We start from the raw sequence: 22,190 nt of genomic DNA, 5'->3' as shown, positions 1-22,190 counted from the left end.
CCATCTGTGTGAGATGGGTTGGTCCAGTTTGACATTTGTTTTTAACAAGAGAGAGTTTTAAATAAGAAACGATCACAGTTTGCCACATTCATTCCTCCCTATAGAGTATCGCAATGAATATTGATAGTCACAAGTTATGTTTCAAGTTCATATATTTTGAGTTTGTCCTACTTTGTTTTATGCTCACATTCTGGGCAAAGAAAAAGTGGAGAAAATACTTCCAAATGGACAGATATGTATCACAAATGACTGAGTCATATTGGCAGTCCAGAGCACAGGATGGATGGCACATTTGGAGAATGACCCATCCTTTCACATTAGAAGATGGTCCCTTTAGTTTGGCTGATGCATGTTGATGTGGCACAACTACTGCCTATTCTGCATGCTTCTGTGAGCTCTCACTCAACTCCCTGTCCACAGGTCATAGCTTTCATTGCACAGTGTTTCCTTGCATGATTCCCACCATCCTGGCAGAACCTCTCTGATGTGCTATTTTAAATAAAATTATTGGCAGACACCCAGTATGATCAACTTATTGGTAAAACAGATTTAAACTGATAGAAATTATATGGACGATCTCTTTTCATTTCCTTCACTAGAGAGAAGTCTGTATCACAGTGAGTGATACACTTATTCATGGACAATGTAAATTGAGGGAGGGGGAACAGAAGGGAAAAATATTTTCCCTTCCCTATCACAGAATGGATGATCTGTGACATGAACACTATTGGAGAGGAGCAGCCTGAAGGCCCTGCTTTTGACACCTGCTGTCTCACCGTCTCTGTACTTTGGCATAAATAAAACTCAAATGAGCAAATGGTGTTTCTCACAAAAAAGAAAGAGCTGTTGAAGATTTGCAGGAATTAGAACCTTTTCACAGGCTGCCTGCAGTCACTGCACTTTCCTGCCAACAAACTGTTCACTGACGATTTAAAATCTTTCAGGCATCTTAAAGAAGAAATTTTAGTAACTATCAGGCAAAGCGTTGCTTTAGATTATGCTGGTACAAATCCTCACAAATGGCTTTATTTTGGATTTACATTAGGGACAGACAGCAGAATCCAGTCTTTGTTTTATTTATTTGTTCTTCTTTAAACCACCCAGGGGAACATGTTGGCAGTGAAGACTACGGTGGAGGAAGCTACTGTGAAACTTGTGACATATAAGTTATGATAGTGTTGCTTGAGCAACAGTAGGTGATGCCCGCCTACATTGCCAGATATAGCCCTGCCCCCCAGAACGCCTCCTGCTTCAGCATGGCTCCTGAACTTTAGTCGTGCTGAGGCTGGGGATGCTAGGGCAGTGGTCCCACCCTAGGCTCAGGGGCCAGGAAAGCTGGGGCCATCTGCTACTCATCCTCTCCATGCTCTGGAGCCAGAGAAACTCTTGTGGGGAGTTGGAGGCTTGCCTGCCCCTGCTCTACGTTCACCCACCATCTGTGCTGTGTGTTGTCTTTTGTTGTCTGTGCATTGCACTTTTAAATTGCTAAGGATCTAGGGAGAGTGCAATTCACGACTGCTCTGTTGCACTTTGCCCCAGCTACACTGATGGGGAGTGGCTGCAAAGCAGCTGTATGGATCATCCCCTCAGGAGGAATGTCCCTGATGCAGATGAAGGCCAGTTTCTGTGGCCCAGAAGAACCTCAGTGCTGAGGGCATGCTAGGGTGGTGAGGAGCATAATCAAGCTATTCTCTGCCTACTCAAAGCTCACAAGGGCCTGGGTAACTGGATTAGGATGACCACAAGTCCTGTTTTGGCTGGGACAGTCCTGTGTTTAAACTCTGTCTTGACTTTTAACAAAAATGGGCATTTGTCCTGTTTGCTTCTGCCAGATGGAAAGGACAAACGCCCAGTTTAAAGATAGGCAGGGCCCTGGAGCTTTGCGGGGGGAGCATGAAGGAATAGGGCAGGGGCAGTGACACAAGGTGCTGTGCAGCAGGATTCAGGAGTCAGCCCCTGGGTCAGGCAACATAGGGCTCAGCCCTAGTCCCAACTGTGGGGACCATGAAGGTTGGGAGTGAGTCAATGTCAGTGTGCAGACCTCAGGGAAGAAGGGGGTCATCCCAGGCCACAAGGGGCTCAGGCATGTCAGCCCCAGCCATGGGTGGTAGGGCATGAGCTTCGGGGTGTGGGGGTGGGGAGGGCAGAGTCAAGCCTTTGGCAGTGGAGGTAGCTCTGGTGAGCTCTGCAAGGGAGTGGAGTGGTTTGGGCAAGCCATGGCTGTCCAGTTTGTACTTTAGAAAATAGGGTCACACTAAATTGGTTGTGAGCTAGGACAGACCACATGACTAAAGCAAGTACAAGCAGTATTTGCCCCCATTGGTCTTGTACTCAGGGGTGGTAAAAAGGAGCTCATAATTGTCCTTTCTGGCCTTAAGATCTTAATAATCTTTTAATTCAATTCTATTTCCATGATTTTGAAGACTTGATACCAAAATAGTGTCTTAAAACTCTTTTTAAAACTGGCTCTTAGGAGCTTAGAAGTCTAAAGCTGCAGATAGATGCTTTCGTATATCCCATCAGGTGCTTAATTTTCATCAATCATCTTATTAACCGGGGGCTTTGGACATCCTTTTAGGACCATATCTCCATTCTTAAGGCTATGTCTACACTACAAGGTTTTGGCGCGCAAGAACCTGTAATGGGTCCACACCTCAAATGAGCTCTTGAGAAATTAAAAGGGCAGTTAAATGGCAGAACAGAGGGTTTTTTCCACCATAGGTAAACCTTCTTTTCTGAGACATAACTGCTTTTAGCACTAGATATTGTGCAAGAAGTCAAGTGTGGATACTCCAGAGGGGTTTCTTGTGCAAGAAACCCCTATGGGAAAGCACAGATGCTCAGAGCTTTCTTGCGCAAGAGCATCCAAGCAGTGTGGATGCTCTCTTGCACAAAAGCACATGGCTTTTGCGATGTGCTTTGAGGTGTGGACGTGCTCTTGCACAAGAAGTTTTTGTGCAAAAAGGCTTCTTGCGCACGAAGCATGTAGTGTAGATGTAGCCTAAGTGCCTAAATACCTTTAATTATCTGGTTATTAGTCCATATTGAGGCATTTAAGCAAGTAGTCTAATTTTCAATAATGCCGAGGTTAGTGATTAAAATCCCTCTGGCTCAGTGAGAAGAGCTAGAAGCTCAGTAAAATAATAAAAATTCAGTCCATAAGAGCACAACACACAAACATCAGCTACATATATACAAAGCTCATTTAGTGTAAAATGTTTGCTCCTAGGTATTCTACTTCAATAGGCTGTAGAAAGAACTACCTCTTAACCATAGTAATCCATTTGATATAGTATAGTGGCCTGCACTGTGTAGCTGTGTTTAAAATATTGATAGCAATCATTAGACTTGTAATTTTCACTGTAACCACACCCCTAAAGACCTGATGGACTTTACCCTATCCTTGAAGAATTGTAACCATCAATGGAGAACTCAAGTTCTCCCCTCAAGCACTCATTGGTGATCTAGAGTAGAAACATTTTGACTGCTCTTAACAGTGCTATTATTCACAGTAACTATATCACAGCAGCTGCTCTAAATTACATGCCAGGGCATGCTATTGTCTGAGTGCAGAACTATTCAGATAAAAAGGCTGTATGTATTCTACAGGAATGTATTTCAATCTAATTAGTGAATCTTCTGCAATTTGTTTCTTGATTATATCTAATTATCCTAATTGGGTAAAAGATATGAAATTACAGAAAGGTATGTTTGCACATGGGGAAAATGTAGTATGCTAGCCATTAAAGTGCATCCCTCAAATTCTCTATCTCCAGAAGCTAAGAAGGAAAGAAGATAGAGCATTTTCATTACTGCAGTTAATTTAGACCTTAATATTCATTTTCAGCACACCTGATGCTATTATGCTAGATTTAGAGGGTGCCACAGCATCATCAAATACACATTATTTAATTTTAATTTCTTTTCTCCTTATATTCCCTCTAGCTCTCCTCCAATTATAAAATGATAATTGTATTTGCTGTCAGTGGGTGGTCTGAAGGATAAACAGAGAATATTTCTGCATATCAAAGTAGTGTTGACTCAGTGATCTGTGAGTCATTAAGCAACAGGAGCACCAGAATGTTGAGGAAATTTCAGCAATATTTTATAAATATGTATTGTGTATATGCATATAGTCCAACTCAAAACCCTAGGAAAATTTAGACGTTTAACTCTTTTCTTCTTCATAAAAGGTAATGAAGGTCTGAGCAGTGAAGATGAATTCATCTTGATTGCTTTTAGGAAGAATTACAAAATAGGTGCATGAAGTGAAAGTGGCAGATGTAATGCATTGGGGTTTTAGAAAAGCATTTCATGCAGTGTCTTGCAAAATGGTACTGACAGCAACTTCTAATTGACTGAGATCTGAGTCCTTCACAGGGAATGAAATCTAAAAATGTAAAGAGATGATACAGACAAGTGTCTAGGCTGTTTGATTTGGGAGAGCTGTAAAAGGGATTTTTCTTTGATTCAGTGTTCAGTAACAGTGATCTTATCTAGCATCTTCATTATTGTGTCTCTTTTAAAACATGTTAATCCTTTCATAAGAGATGTTTATTTAAGATTCCAGAGAGAAGAGCTGACATGGCTGGGAACAGTGAATCAGTATAATTTGCAGACATCTTGGGTGGGAGGAGAACTGTAAAGGCCAAGAAAGCAGCAGGGACTGTTGGAGCACGTGTACACTACAGTATTATTTTGAAACAACAAGGTGCGCGTCCACACAGCAAGCCTGTTTTGAAATTTCAAAACAAGCCTGGTTTGAAATTAGCCCTTATTCTATGAGGAATAATGTCTATTTCAAAATAGCTGAGTGTGGACAGTGCAGCTGTGCTTATTTCAAAATAATTGGCCTCCTGGGCTTATCCACACCCAGGAAAATGCTACAATTTCCTTTCCCCGGCAGCCTTTAAAGGTGCAGACAGAAGGGGAAAGACTTGTGGCACCACATCAGCTCTGCACCACACTGCAGAACCTTGCACTGCCTTCCCTGCTGCCATAGCAGCCCACAGAGCTCCCATTGAGCCTCCCATGTCTGCCAGCACACTGGTAGCCACCTTTGAAACTCCTGACCAGAGAAAAAAGAGGAGGGCCCCCTCTTGGACTGGTACAGAGATCCTGGATCTCATTCAGATTGGAGGAGAGGGGAGAAGACAATCAACATCTAGGATCTCTGCACCAAGAAGCACAATGCCAAAGTCTATGGTCAGATGGGCACCAGCCTGGCCCAGAAGGGGCACTGCCAGACCCAGAACAAAACAGAATAAATTATGAAACCCAGCAGAAAGTCGTAAGAACCTCACAGCAGTAGAATGGTTGTATAGATAAGGTAACAACCAACTAGTGTAACGCTATTAGTTGTATTCCCTATAATTTGTACTGTTACTTCATTTATGCTTTGTTTTCCAGTCTGAAAGGAGAAACAATTTTAGAGATGTCCCAATAGAAAAAAAAATGACACTTTACTCACTGCATCTTGAATTTTATGGACAGCATAACTGAATGTAGGCATGAGCCAGAAAAAAAAAACCCTGTTGGAATCTTCTTCAGGAAGAAAACATTTTTTACTCCTGATTGGGACTTTTAGTGCTTAGAGACCATTTCTTAGTTACTTGAAAGAAGAACTGAAACCAAGATGCAAACACTTAAATACCAATTCAATACACTTCAGTACATTTAGCTGCCTTTTTGTAATTAGTCATGGATCTGCTGTTATCAATATATTGGCCATCAGATTATTGGAATCATCTATTGCACTGAATGGGTTACATAATTCTGAAAATTACAGCTGGTCCTAGAGTTGCAAACGGTCGACTTATGACCGTTCATATTTACAACCAAAGCTGTCGTAAATGGCAGACCCTGAGTTACGAGCACGATCCGCGCTTACGAACAGCGCGGTTGTGTGTAACTCTATGAGGTCCGACTTATGAACAAATAGAGTTACGGACCAATTGCTTGGTCTGTAACCAGTTCGTAAGTTGGGGAGAGGCTGTATTCCCAGCCATGACTTCATTTTCTACATACATGGTCCCAAGTGATCTTCACAGCTTTTAAATGTAATCTTATTCAATTTAGCACTGAATCTAGTGCTCAACAGTTTTTAGGAAGAACTTATTCTTAAACCTTCCAATGGGTAACTCAAAAAAAAAAGATTGATAACAAAATGCTGGATTAAGTAGTCCTAAAAATCTAGTGGCTTTTTTCCCCAGTGGGTAACTATCAAAACTGCCACCTTTCCTCCTCTGTTGAATCATCATGATTTTTCCTTAGTCCTGGCTTCCTAACATTAAGAAGAAAGAATTAAAAATGCTGAGATCAGCCTTCATGCCAGGCTTGTGCAACCCAGAGGCAGTGAGACCACCAAGGGAAAGATTAGAGATAAGGCTGTAGAATAGACTGAGGGATACATGGCTTTTAGCTCATGTGGTAGAGGTTCATGCCTTTTTGATCCAAAGGCCATAGCTTCAATCCCAGCGGTGACCTTGAACTGTCAGTGACTTGTAAAGCATTTTGCCATCAAATTCCCTTTTCCCACCCAGAAAAATAATGCCTAACTTCTGTGCAACACATTTTGACCATGTGAATTATCACCACAAACTCAGTTTTATAAAAAAAAGATAGCCAAGTGTCCCTATAAATCAGAAGTGTCTTTAGTTATGGGCTGGTACAGAAGCCATTTGGTCTTGATGTTTGCAAACCTTAGCAGGCTGGCCATTTGACTCCCTGCCTATCTTAACTGGTGAAACTGACAGCAGATTGAATGAGAGGATTTATGGAGCTCAGGAGCACACCCCCATGCCTGCTGTTCAATACTGCTGCCACCTGGGCCTCCATAAAGTTTTCCAGACTAGTTAAAAATAATGACAAAATTTCCACCGACTTCAACTAGATGAGGATTTCACCCTAAAATCCATGGCACTGATTTAAGTAGAGAGCTCTGCTGTCCCACAGTCACTGGCAGAAAGCTACTAATCCACACTGAGAGCTGGTGTCTATACTTCCATTCGCTTCCTCCAAGTGAAAGGCAAGCAGTGGATTGTAGTCAAGTAGGACAGCGTGGGGGAAGAGGAGTCGATATTTTAGAAGTGTCTTTGATTGTAGATGAAGGAGTTATTGTTTCTTTGGCTTTGAGCTCTCCCTTCTCAAGGCTGGAGCTCACATTGGCAATACAGCAGAGGAGCCACCACAGCTTTAAAGTAGTTGCTATTGGCAATTTACAGAAACCATAATGCCATCAATAGCTACTGGTTGTACTGCACCCTACAACAACAACTTTTATCTGGAGTCTTCCCAGAAATCAAGAAGTCTATGGCATTGTCTGCCCCCAAAGCATAAACCTGAATGGTTCTGCTGGAACTGTGAATAACCCATGATCATTAAGAAAATTCAATGAAGCCTTTGACCCTCCGCAATAAGTTACATTTTCATGACCATTTTTACAAGGAAAGAGGTCTAGAAATTATTCTTTCCCCTAAAAAAAAAAGGAAAAATTCTTTTACACTGTTGGCTTCCCAGATTAGGTGGGGCCTGTGCTGTGAACTAAACTAAAAACATAAGAATGGCCATACTGGGTCAGACCAAATATCCATCTAGACCAGTATCCTGTCTTCCAACAATGGCCAATGCCAGATGCCCCGGAGGGAGGGAATAGAACAGGTAATCAATGACATGAGCACTCGCCTGTCATCCAATTCCTGCCACTAACAGAGACTAAGGACACTATTCCTGCCCATCCTGGCTAATAGCTACTGATGGACCTAACCTTCATGAATTTATCTAGTTCTTTTTTGAACCCTGTTTAAGTCCCGGTCTTCACAACATCCTCTGGCAAGGAGTTCCACAGGTTGACTGTGCTTCATGAAGAAAAACTTCCTTTTGTATATTTAAAAAACTGCTACTTAAACAAGACTGAAAAATGTTTTGTTTTAAAAATAGACAGTGGATAGAAAAGATTATTAGATTTACCAATGTATGCTTCCTACTTGTGTCACATTAGACCTATTTTGAGATTTGGAACACAGGCTGTCACAATATATTTGTCCCAAATTCTGAGTGAATTGTTGGTGGCATAGCCTTTAATAGTATTTTGTGACTGAGAAGCTGCTACAAAGCTTGGTGTCAGATTTTGTTTATGCCTCAAATTGAAGGTGTGAAGCGATCAGAAGATGTGTTGCGCCATAGTTATAAGCTCTAAAAAGGTATTGAGTATGTTTTAAGTCTCACATTTTAGAAGTAATTTAAAAATGTATCTTCCTTTACTTTTGTAAAGAGCTCTCTGAAGATGCCACTCAGTTTTCAACTACTCCTGCCTTCTTCAAGCAAGTCTTGCACTTGTAGTTTCATTAATCACTTAAACATGCCTCAGAACTTTCTCTCTCTCTCTCAAAAAAAAGGATTGCGCCTTTTGCTTTTCAAAGAACCTGAAAACACACCACAGAAGCTTGTGGCTACTATAACAAGGGTGAGTCACAGCTGCAGGCATCTTTATCAGCTCAGACAGAACGAAATATGCAGCTTTTGAAATTCAGTTAGATTTGCTTCCAGCTGGTCAATTATCTAAGTCACTTGAAATATTGATCCCACAGTGCTTAATAAAATCAATTTTTCAAATGCATTCACAGAAAAGTGCTGGTGATTTAAGATCACCAGAAAACATACCAGCTGATGCTGGTGATTCTCTTAAAAAGTGTCAAGTTGGAGGACAATATTCCATGCCTTATGTTCTCTTTCAGTAAGATAATAAACTAGAAACATTTTAACCAAGTAATTAAGCAAACTTGAGGGAATTTAGATTTAAACAGAAAAATCCCTTCACTGATTTATGGATTCTGACCTCAGCTCAGGGTTTAACTAAGATAATGCTCACTAGAAATAACTGTGGCAGGGAGAACATGACATGCATAATAAAACCATTGCTATGACTGCAGTCTTGGTAAAGACTCTCCATCACAGGCTTTAGACTGCTGCTGTCTCTCCAAAGTCAGTTGCATCCCCCTTTCCCAACCTCCCCCTCCCCCATACCTTCCCTGTCAATTGGTCTTTAATACAGGCAGCATCCAGTGACATGTGTTACTGGTTAAGTTTCTGGGAAGTTCAACACATGCATTGGAAAAAAGTACAGTAAGACACTTTCCAAAGATCACATGATAAAAATAAAGTGCCATGTTCAACTGATGACCTGGGGTCTGAGCCTATTGCCCTGGCTCATTTTCAAATGAGCAAGCTGACTAAGACAGCTTGGGCCTCTGCCTAAAGGACTCTTTGGTGTTATTGGTTAATGATCTCACATTAACATCAAATAATTTATCAGCTAATGTTTAGTGTATTAGGACTGTGACCTGATCCCACTGAAGTTGGCGGTGAAGCACTGGTATGACATACCTGGGAAGGTGGTGGAATCTCCATCCCTAAAGGCTTAAGTCCCGGCTTGACAAAGCCCTGGCTGGGATGATTCAGTTGGGCTTGGTCCTGCTTCGGGCAAAGGGCTGGACTTGATGTCCTCCTGAGTCTCTTCCAGCCCTAGGATTCTGTGATTCTATAAAGTCCTGGTAAAACTGCAATTTTTTTCTATGGGAAAGAATCAGCCAAGCAAAGAAAAATACACAATATTTTCTATTTCCTGTAGATTAATGTAAAGGAACTGACTTATACACTTGCCAAAACATCACTGGCCTTTTATGGGAGTAGATATCTGGCAGTTTTTTAATAGCTTTATAACAAACAGCTGTTGATAAGGAAGTGGAAGTGTGGCAGGAAAAGTGCCATCATGGAAACATTTTTGGAGCCATAGGGCAGAAGCTCAGGGCCATATTTTTCAAGTGCTTAGAACCCCCAGTTGACACCTGATCTTCAAAGATAGCTCAGCTTCTATTTAAGCACCTAAAAAAGGACAATTTGTAAAAAAAACCAAAACAAACAAAAAAACACCACCTTAACTTCCAATGGGATGTTCTTTTTTAACTAACGTAAGTAGCTTGATTTCTCTCTTGATTTCTTTCCATCTAGTCATTATGTTTGTAACAGGAGTATTGTGATGATGATAAAAGTTCTTTCTTTTTTATTAACCTGGTATTGGTTCAATTCTGTGTCTTGGTTTTACTTTAGGGCTGAGATTTCCCAAGTGCTCTCTTCCCTGGTTTTCTTACCATTACTTGGGTGGTGACAGCAGATTTTTATCCCCAAAATCTAGGGTTTTAGGATTTTTGGGGAGAAGTTTTATACCAAAGCCTGGAAACAAGGTTTTGGGATACTTTTGCGGGCTCCCACTTCTGCATTCATCATGCCAGAGTGGGGAATCAGTCTTGACAGAGTATAACCAGATTCTCAATTGCTAAACTTTGCAATACACTTTAAGACACTTACCCCCATGCAAATAAGCTGAAAAGGCTAGGCAGATCCAAATGTTATTTATTTATTTACACCAATTGAGCAATAATGCAGCGAGTGACCAGACAACGTGCAGGGCAAGGCAACTTCTCTCCTCTAGAGGTTGAAAACGGGAGGATGTCTATCTAGGATTCTAGGTAGACCCATAGATGCCATTGGTAAACTGGTGTGTCCATGCTGGTGTTTGTACCCCTTTGACAATATTTTTCTGACAAAGTGATTTTAGTTAACATCAGTGCACCAGGGTGCCCAAGAAACCTTGGAAATTGGGTTTGTTGTATTCCTAGCTTGAATATATATAAATTGATCAAGACCTATTTGTGTTTGGGCAAGGGAACATGAGATACTCATAGCTTGTGTATACTTGACACATTACACGGTATCTATACTCATAAGAGGTGTTGCCTGCCCCTCCTTTGCCTCCCCAGCCCATCAGCAAAAGTCATCTGTCTCCACAAGAGGCAGTGGCTCGGTAGATTGAAAAAATATCTTCCATTGACCTAGCCCTATCTACATCAAGGGTTTGGTTGGCTTATCTCACTTCAATATATAGTCTTTTCACATCCCAAAGTGACATAGCTGGATTGATTCACTTTTGAGGCCTGGTTTAAATTTAATTACTCCCTTGTGTTGATGCTTTTAATGCCACTTCTAGTGGGCAGAAGGACCATCCATAAGTTACATAAACATATTTTTGGATGATTAAGACGCACCCCTAATGAACTGAAATAACTCATGGAAATTAATTCCCCCATGCACTTCCTAATATATTGTTTAAATTTGTGGATGGCCCCAAAGAGCATCAGGCATTAGAAATGTCAGAACATTCTGCTTTTGTGCTCATGTGTGAGAAAGGGGGCAGAAACTTGGCTCCATGACACGAGGGGACCCGACAGGATACTTTGCCTAGATATAGGGAAACCTGACTATTGAGTGTCACTATCTCCCTCCTACCTCCTAGACTGCACCAGAGACAGCACAATAATTCATCACCCTTTAATCTGGGCAGATCACAAACCAATGAACTAATATTCACAAAGATTAATTTATATGATACACATGCATGTATATGCAGGTGTTTAGTTATACAAATGAGAATTACAATAGCTATTTCCTTGTTATATAGGAAACATGGATCTAGGTTATAATAAAAATGGAACAAACAATTCGGGGGGGGGGGAGAGAATTGAGTTAAAGGTCACTTGGAGGTTGGAAGCAGCGAGTGCTGAATAAGAGACATGAACCACATGCACTAAAGCATTGAAGGATCAGAATCAATTGAAAACACTAACCATCCATTGATAAGCTGTCACTACTAGAAAGCACTTCAAGTACAGAATCCATTTGCACAGTCATTCTTCAGGTATGATTCATAAACTTTGCAAGCTAATCTTTAATGTTCACTGCCAAGGACTGCACTGTACTGGTATCCTAAAATCAGATCAAGAGTTTGAGAAATGTTATACCTTTGGGGAAAAGCCCTAATCTTTAACACTAGGGAAAGGAAGAATTCAAAGGAAGGTAAATATTCAAATACCTAGCTAATTTGTTTACATTGAAGGTAAGAAAGAAACAAACTAGATATCCTTTCGCCCTCATCTACCATATTTTAAGCCACATATCTACTTATAACAGCAGTGGCTCAGGAACTCTTTCAATAGTGGGGATGCTGAAATCCAGGTCCCTCTCTCCCATCCAGTAAACATGGGCTCAGGCCTTGAAGAACCATCCTGGCAAAACCAGGGCACGCTGTAGTATCCCCAGACCACTAGTTCACACACCTATATGTAACAGGGTTACCTATATGTAACAGCCTGTCTCTCATTTACACCCCTTTCTGGTCAGGTGTAACCCTGCCTTTTCTTAGCTCTTACACTGATGCGGCACCCACCTCTTGTGAGACCCATTAGTTGATTGTTTCTTTGGCAGGTCCTGGGTGACTCCATCCTCCAGCTGAGTCTCATATACTGCCTGTAAGTGGAGCAAAACTGAACCCCAACTTGGGTATACTGCCTCTTTTCCATGGCCCTCCCCACAGACACTGCCTTCTATTACAGTCCAAGAGAGGCCTATCACCATATGCTCAGTTGGCATGTCTGTCAGCAACCCTCCCTGGCACAATTTCTCACCAGTCCAACAGGGTCCATAGTGATACCCTGGCTAGTTCTGGGCTCAGTCTTTACTCAGTCCCCAGAGCCAGTCAGCAAATCCTTCTTTGCCCCACTAGGTCCTCTGAACCTAGTCCACCCCACCCCAAAGCAAACACCTCCCTGGGGTTAGTCTTGTCCACATTGAGCTGTCCATGGTCCTGCTGTTCCTCTAGCCAGAAACTTGGTCTTCCCTCTTTCAGTTCTAGGCAGCAATTGCCCAACTGTCTCTGCTGCCTCTTTCTAGCACTATGTCTAGACTGCAAGCCTCTTTTGAAAGAGGCTTTTTCAAAAAAGAAAATCTACACTACAACCAGTACTTTCAAAAAAGCAAGCCACTTTTTAAAAAGAGAGCACCCAGGCAGTCTGGACGATCTCTTTCAAAAACGCACAGTTTGCATTACATAGCGCCTTTTTTCAAAAGAGTACTTTTGAAAAAAGGTGTTATTCCTCATTAAACAAGGTTTTCCGAGGTCGAAAAAACTGCCGTGTTCTTTTGATTTACTTTCGAAAGAACATGGCAGCAGTCTAGACGCAGGGGAAGTTTTTTTTCGGAAAAAGGCCACTTTTTCGAAAAAACCCTGTAGTCTAGACACACCCTATATGGCCTTCTTGGCCCCTGAAAGGCTGCTTTCTCTGCAGCATGTCTAGGTTTCTTGGAGGACTTCTCTTCTGTCCCTCTGGGTTGGGGTTTTACAAGTCCCAGAGGGATCCAACAGTGGTCCCCTGAACCTATTCCACCCCACCCCACAGCAAACAGATTATAGCTGCAAAGCCAAACCCAGATTTATCAAGGAACAAACATTTTGCTACCTCACATACCAACTGGGAATTCACTTCTCTAGCAATTCAATTACACTATGGTCAAGTGAGTAGAAACCGAGCTCAGTAAGACTTCATTTCCTCTTTCCACTGTGATCCTGTGAAGCTTCCAAACTCCCTTCATCTTTGCTTCAAAGAATTTTGGAGCAATATACTTTTTCCAGCTCCCCAGAACTCTCTGCTTTGTTTTGCCATAAAGAGCTCCTTCCTGCACAGGCTTTAAAAATCATTGAGCCATATGGAACCCATCAAATGTGCACCCAAAGTATAGGGAATTTATAAAGTGAAATGGTTATATTTTTATTATTTGTATTCTGGTAGCCCCAAAGTCACGTGATGCTTGCCAGCTATAGACTTGCACAGTTCCTGACAGTCACTGTTCCAAAGAACTCACAGTCTAGGTTTATAAATGAGTAGCAAGAGATATATGAAAGTGACCAACAGTATTGAAGAGACAAAGCAATTGTAATTATGTCTTTATAAGACTATTTAAATTAACTCAGTTTTAAATACTATGTCTCAATTTCAATTATTCTTTAAGTTGTACATAAGTCTTACCAAACTTGAGCTAGGAGGTATGCCAAAAATTGAAACATGAAGTTTTAAAATGTAATTTCACAAAACCTTTTAAAAAAGCTTCAATGTTATTTGTCAAATCATTTTTCAATAGCTTGTTAATAGATTTAAGTATGCAGATAAAATTTTCAGATTAATACCACAATACCAAGATCTCTTTAGCCTATACAGAAATCCATGACAAAAAAATCCACCACTAAAGTTCTAATGTCCTTGCTACGTGTTTGACAAGCTGCTTAAAAAATAGAAAAAGCAAATAAATGAGAGCTGGGTGGTGCCAGGGGAGGTAAAAAAGTACTTTTTGGTGAGGCTCAATTTGACTGAATAATGAACATGTACATCATTTTCAAAAGGATTCAAGACTCCCATTGTTGGGATTAGATTTTCAGAACAGCTCAGCTCCCAAAAAAGGATGTAAATTAAGACAATTTTTTTCAGACAGAAGCTCTTGTGATACACCATATGGCTAAGTTTAATAGCTTAAACTTTTCAGGTGCTTGTAACTTTTGACAAACAGAAATTAGAGAAATGTAACAATCTTTAAGGGCAATTGCTATTGCATCATTTACAAAAATAAGGCACAAAAGTGAATGTTGAGCCATTTAACCTCATTGAATGCCCATTAAGAATTAATACCGTTGATAACAAATATTAGAGATGAAGACAGTCAATGTGTAGTAATACAACAATCTACGTGTGGGACAAGTGTTTCAAAATATTTGCTTAGGAAACTACAACTTTGGTTTTGCTGAATTTTGTGGGGCACAAAAGTCTCAATGAATTTGGTTAAAAGTGTCAGGATTTTATTTGCCACATACGTGTCCATCAATTAAAATTTGAATTGTGTATGTTTCAATCAAGTATTGCAGTAACATACGATCTAACTTTCAACGCTATTAGACTAGGCAGGCATATAGCAGTGCTGGAAAACAGGAAAGCAGATTGCAAAATAGGTAGGGTCCTGGCAATGCATTCTGTCCCCTTGTAACAGAGAGACAGAAGGAGACAAAATGCCTATTTTTCTATGATTTATTCTTCAAACTGTGATTTGTATTTAAGTTTAGCATGAATATTCTACTTTGTCTTTGGATTCAAAATAGCCATGTTTACTCTAAACAAAGTTTTGTAAGCAAAGCTATTGGTGGGTAAAATAGGATTTCTAATGGAAGCTAAGTGCAGCCAGAAACATGGAAATATAATTTCTCCATAGAAGTCTATGGAATCTGATAATTGTTTTGACATTTAGATGTTTTATATGCATTTAAGACCTTTTTTTCTTGATGAGAGCACTGCTGATTGGATTTTTAGAAAGTTTTTATAGTTCTCATAAGCCAGGTGTTTTTAACTGAGGATATATTTGCTCTGAACAAAGGTGTCAAATCCTTCAAGTGATCATTTCACTGTACTAGTCATGCTGCCCAAAGAAGTTCAAGTTCCTGGAAAATGTTATAATAAAAAAAAAATCTTTTAAGCATTTTTTATGAATCAATGCCAGTTACAGCTTTATTTTCAGTGATTGACATGAAGTCTTATTCTGAGTTTAGGACTAGATGTTTCAAATCAATACTTCAAGGTATAAACATGAAATTTCAGGAAGTGCAACATCAACCCTAGGATGAATATCTGGTTGCTGCTAAATACAAGATTATGTAATCTATCACTCTACATGTGAAGTACTCACAGAACATCTTGGATCATAGTTCACTTCAGGTGAAGAGAAAAAGGATGATTTAAAGTTGTATAACATAAACAGTTTACCCAAGAAATATTAAGCCTAAAAGTTAGGCAAAAACAGATGACAAAGATTAACAGCCATTAAATAAATAGCAGTATCATAGCATAGTTAGTGTGATGCTATTTACTTTATCACCACAGCAATAATTATACATTGGTCTTAAGGTATCAAAATTGCCTATTTCTCATGCTCTAACTTTACAAAATAAAAATTCTGATGCTGAATTGTTTTATTTTCCCAAAAGATAGTAAAGACAGCAGTCTAAGGTTCAACTACATTCATATATTTTTTATGAAACGTATGAAGAATGAACATTTGTTGCAAGCAATGTGAAAATTAGGAAGTGCCAGAGCTAAAGTGCCCATGCAGCATTAATTCTGCCTTCTTGTGCAATATCTCTTTAGTTATATGCACTTTTTATAGTTAAAATAAAAAAGCAAAATGTCCCATCCTATGTAGAATAGTGATAGAAATGTAGCCGTGTTAGTCTGGGGTAGCTGAAGCAAAATGCAGGACAATGTAGCACTTTAAAGACTAACAAGATGGTTTATTAGATGATGAGCTTTCGTGGGCCAGACCCACTTCCTCAGATCAAATAGTGGAAGAAAGTAGTCACAACCATATATACCAAAGGATACAATTTAAAAAAATGAACAAATATGAAAAGGACAAAACACATTGCAGAACAGGAGGGGGGATGCAGGGGGGGGGGGAAGGAAGGATGGTAAGTGTCTGTGAATTGATGATATTAGAGGTAGGGAGAGTGGGATGTTTGTGAGTTAATGGTATTAGAGGTGATAATTGGGGAAACTATCTTGGTAATGGGTGAGATAGTTCAAATGTTTGTTGAGTCCTTTTTGGAAAGTGTCAAATTTTAACATGAATGACAGTTCAGAGGATTCCCTTTCAAGTGCAGATGTAAAAGGTCTTTGTAGCAGAATGCAGGTGGTTAAGTCATTGAGAGAGTGTCCTTTCTGGTTAAAATGGCAAGAAACTGTTTTCTCTTTGTGATCTTGTCTGATATCTGTTTTGTGGGCATTAATCCTTTGGCGAAGTGTCTGAGATGTTTGTCCAATGTACATAGCAGATGGACACTTTCGGCACATGATAGCATAGATTATATTTCTGGATGCGCAGGGATATGTGTTCTTGATCTTATAACTCACTTGGTTAGGTCCAATAATGGTATCAGCAGAATGAATATGTGGACAAAGCTGGCAACGGGGTTTGTTGCAAGGGAAGGTACCAGGGTTGGTATTAGTGTAGTATGTCCTGTGGTGGTTGGTAAGAATCATCTTGAGGTTAGGTGGTTGTCTATAGGAGACTATGGGTCTGTCTCCCAGAGCCTCTTTGAGTATGGTATCCTGTTCCAATATAGGCTGTAGTTTATTGATAATGTGTTGCACAGGTTTAAGTTGGGGGTTGTAGGTGATGACAAGTGGTGTTCTATAGTTGGTTTTCTTGGGTCTGTCTTGAAGTAGATGGTTTCTAGGTATTCGTCTGGCTCTTTCAATTTGCTTTTTTACTTCTCTGGGTGGGTAGTTGAGATTTATAAATGCTTGGTAGAGATCCTGAAGCTTCTGGTCTCTGTCAGTGGGATTAGAGCAGATGCGGTTGTATCGAAGGGCTTGGCTATAGACGATGGATCGTGTGGTGTGTTCTGGATGGGAGCTGGAAGCATGTAGGTAACTGTATGAGTCGGTGGGTTTTCTGTAGAGAGTGGTGTCTAATTTTCCATTGTTGATTTGTACTGTGGTGTCCAGGAAATGGATCTCTCGTGTAGAATGGTCCAGGCTGAGGTTGATGGTGGGGTGTAGGTTGTTGAAATCTCTGTGGAATATCTCCAGTGTTTCTTGGCCATGCGTCCAGATCATAAAGATGTCATCGATGTACCGTAGGTAGAGGAGGAGTGAAAGGGGACGGGAGTTGAGGAAAGCCATAAAGATGTTCGAGGTCAGCCATAAAGATGTTAGCATACGGTGGGGCCATGCCCCTCCTCTACCTACGGTACATCGATGACATCTTTATGACATCACAGTTTCTTGTCAGATGTTCTGGATGAGTTAATTGTCAATGTTTAAATTATACTGAAGTCTGGAAAGAAGGAGGTCATTTTAATGTATTTTCCTGCCTCTTCCTCACATTGTATTGTAGCTGAGTCAGATCATTGATTTTTAAAAAAGTGATCATCTTAAAACTACTGAAAGGATGTCACTGAAATTTCTAAAACCAGATGTGAAAATCATAAAATAGGTTATCAGTTTGGGCTCCAAGGCATATTGAAAAAAAAAAAATCATGGAAATGAAAGCACTGATGGGTTTTTTGCCATCCTTAAGAACTTGTCAACAGCTTTGCAGCATTTGTAATTGTCGCTGTTGGCTCCATTATTGATCAAGGAAAAAAATGCAATGTTACCATGACCTTTTGCAGATGTAACTGCTGACTTCATCAGAAATGTAGCCAAGGAAAAAAAGTCTCATAATTAAATGTTAGATACAGCAATGTAAGTTCATACAAAGAGGGAGAGAAATTAAACTATAATGCAACTTAGAGTCAGGAGCATTATTTAAAATGCTGGGTCATGCAGAGTAGCGCAACTTAGTAACTTCATAATTTTTATGTAGTAAGTCAACTTTGAAAAACCAGATGCTCTAAAATGTAAAATTAATCTAAGTGTAGAATATGAACTTCATTGTCCAGCATCTTTCAGATGTTCAGCAATGCTGAGAAAAAAAGATTATTATTCCTACTTTCATACAGTCAAACCAAGTTCGACACTGAAGATGAAAGACCATGTCTTGAATAGGGTATTTGCCAGAGGCTGAATTCTCAAACTTCAGTTACATTGAGGAGCCATGACCCACATTGGTACATTTACTCATTTTGAGTATCTAGTTAGTATTATTCAGAATGAGCCCTTATGAAATTTTTGCCTTTTTCACTGCCCTCCAGCGACCCAAATAAAATAAATAGCTTTTCCACATTGATAACAAAGGGCACAGTTTGGGGCAAAGAGTGGGGTTACAGAGTTCAAGATGATGGCAACTATAGTGCTAAGAATTATTGGAAATATATAAAGTTCAGAGAGATAGAATCACCATGAATACATGTGTCTATCAAGTCAAGATGAAAGGATAGAAGTTGATAAACACTTGTCTTCTATTCTTGTTTGTATAAAATAAGTCCCAATCATTCCCATCACATTAAGGCAGAAAACTAATATTGACAAATGTATGCAAATGTTAGAAATCTCAATAAGATGGGTGAACTTGAGTGCCTGGTGTTAAATGTGAACATTGACAATATAGTTTCATCTAGTTTCTGTAAAACCTACACTGGGGTGAGATAATAGAAAGGTACAAAATAAATAGGAATGAACAGAGTTGGTTGCACTGGTGGGAGAGTGGCACCATATGAAGGAAGCATAGAATCAATCATAATAAAATGAATCAGACTTTATCAGACCCTGTGGACAAAAGTTTCATGCTTGAATAGTAAGAGTCTAGCAGTAGTAATATACTATTGACCACTGTCCAGTGACTAAAGTGCTCAGGGAAATTTGAGAAGTTACAGAAATCGAAAGTCCTCTGTGATAGGTAATTGACTCCATTTGTCTGGAAAGGGTCAAGGTGGACTGAGGAGGAGGCAAACTAGCCAGAAAGGGCACATCTTAGGGGAAATCAAGTAGCTAGGTGATCCCTTGAAAGAGTTAGAGCGCCCATCTGAAAAGGAATGAGGCAGGCTGGGTTTATCGAGATAGGAAATTGGAAAATAAAGGGGGCTGCTGGGAAATTCTGCAGCCACTTCCTGAGAGAAGGAAGCTAGGAGGCTGGCAAAGCCAGGGAATGGCGGGAGGGAATGACAGATGGCAAAGGAAAATGCTCAGGGAACGGCAATAAGGGCTAGATGGGAATAGACCTTGGCTGCTGATTAGAGGTTCCCGAGCTAGAACCCAAAAGAAGAGCATGAGCCTGGTTCCCTGGCCAAATTCTGAGGAAGTAGCAATTTGGCAGTGAGTGGGAAGACTGCTTGGGATTGATTAAGGGAGACTTAGGTACTCTAGTAGGGGAATAAAAGTATACCATCACCTGTCTGGAGGGCTGATTCATGAAGTGACACTAGCTTGTGGTGAAATGAATTACAGACAGACAGAGGGGTGTATAGTTATGGGAGAGGGAGTATTGACCTCATAAAGCTATTTCCCAAATGGCCAGAAGGAGCCACCATCCTAGCATTGATTAGAGCACCCCGTCATACCCTGTAATGGGGTATTATTTCAGATAGTGTTTGGGGACATGTCACCAAGATGGTACGCTGAGATGAAACTTCTAGACACCATTAATGAATGTATCTTTGAGGAACTACTCCCAGAGCACATGAGGAGACACAATTCTTGTTTAGTCCTAAGTGAATATAGCTGAACTGCTCGGTAATAGCAAGCCTAATGTAATTAAATGTAAACAGCTTTGGGGCAAAAATGCTGAAGAAACCCACCACATTAGCATTTAACTTCAAAAGGAGAGCTATAAAACCAGCCATTTTAAATAGAAATTGGAAGTAGCAATCACAAGAGTGAAATCTTTGCAGAAGATACAAAATTAGGCAAGATAGTTAAGACCAAAAATGACTACAAACCGTTAAAGGCATCTCATTAAACTGGGTGACTATACAACAAAAGGGCAGATGAAATTCAGTGTTGATAAATGCAAAGCAACAAAACATAACCCCTACTGTACATATAAAATGATAGGATCTATGTTCGCTGTTACTATACAAACAGTAAGAACTTAAACAACGAATAGTCTAGCAGCAGTGTTTAAGGTGCTTCTAGACTATTCATTGTTTTTTAAGTTTTTCCAGTTGCAGACTAACTCGGCTACCTCCTCTGAAGCTTTTACAAAAACAGTAGTTGGGATTGTTCTCTGAAAACATTCAGTGTGCAGCAGCAGTCAAAAAGCTAACAATGTTAGGAATCATTAGGAATAGGAGAGATAGTAAGACAGAGCATATATATAACAAAAAAGAACCAGGCATCAGTCAATGAAATTAATAGGCAGCAGGTTTAAGACTACTATGAAGCAATATTTCTTCAAACAACGCACAGAATCTGGGGAACTCATTGCCAGATGATATTATGAAAACCAGAAGTGCAATGTGTTTCCACAAAACAAGCTTAGGTAAATTCATGGAGTATAAATCCATTAATGGCTATTATGGTAAGGGATTTCACACTCTGCTAGAAGTATTCCTAAACCTTTGTCTACCAGCAGCTGGGAGTAGATGACATGGGATGAATCACTCAATAAAATTGGTCTATTATATTCATTTGCTCAGATAGTTACTGTTAATAGTCACTATCATCTGAGCAAATAAACATAATATGACTCAGATTATGACTGTGACTATTATGTTCATTTGCTCAGGTAGTGAATGGTGCCAGAATATAAGATATTGGTTTAGGTGGACCATTGGTCTGACCCATTATAGCTGTTTTATTTCCTTACCAGCATTAAAAAGTTCCATTTGTGTTCCCATCTTTGCCAGAGCCACAATCTGGCATCATATGAATAGAAAACTGACTTTCCTCCAATTTCTTAAGATAGGTCATTGAACTCCAAGACTGTTTACATAAGCTCTGCTGCTGCTTTGCGGAGCAGAACTAATAGTCCCTTATTAAAACTAACAATTACCTTTGTTATTAGAAATGGGATGGTCTTCAGATTTTTGCTATAAACATCCCAACTGTGGAAGAAAAATCCTTTGCTCTATTTCTAGAGCTTATCATTCCTACATTGTTTAGGATTTTGAAGACACACATTGGATTGTATTGCTTTAATGGTACATTTTAAAGTGAACCTTTACTGTGGGCAGTTATATCAGTGCAAAGAGGCTTCACATAGGTATAATTACATATGGGAATCATGATCAGCAATATTAGTACAAGGTACCTTTATACCAGTAAGAGCTTTATACATACTAAGGATCTATCAAGCATAACTATAAGTGGCAAGAAAAAAAAAGATATACACTCAACTGCTATTCATACATAACACTGAATATGTCATATCAGGTTCTCAATAAAAAACCTCCAGATTTTCTTGTAAGGAAAATAAATTTCCTAAAAAAGATATAGTTTAGGCAATAGCAGTTATATGTATGTGACCATTCTTGACCGGAGATGGTCAAAATTTCCCCATTGACACTTTTTCTTTACATTGTTGAAAAAAAAATTTGGGAGTGAAATACCTCCCACAAAAAAGAACCACCACACACAAAATAGAACAAAATAGGAAATAAAATATTTTGAAGTATTCCCACAATTAGCCTTCTACTTCTTCATTAAATGCCATTCCCAATTTTAAGGGTGCTCTCAACTTCTCATCTCTTTAACTTGCTCATCAAGGTGGCAGTAAGTTACAAAAACACACCACAAAGGCCACATGTGGTACCATGCATGTCTAACTTTCCTAGGTCTCACTGTAGTATCTAAGCACCTCATGTTTATTCATGAATTTATCCT

The sequence above is a fragment of the Pelodiscus sinensis genome, chromosome 3, assembly GCF_052426305.1.
Source record: "Pelodiscus sinensis isolate ZL-2025 chromosome 3, ASM5242630v1, whole genome shotgun sequence".
Taxonomy (NCBI): domain Eukaryota; kingdom Metazoa; phylum Chordata; order Testudines; family Trionychidae; genus Pelodiscus; species Pelodiscus sinensis.
This window is presented reverse-complemented; position numbering follows the sequence as displayed.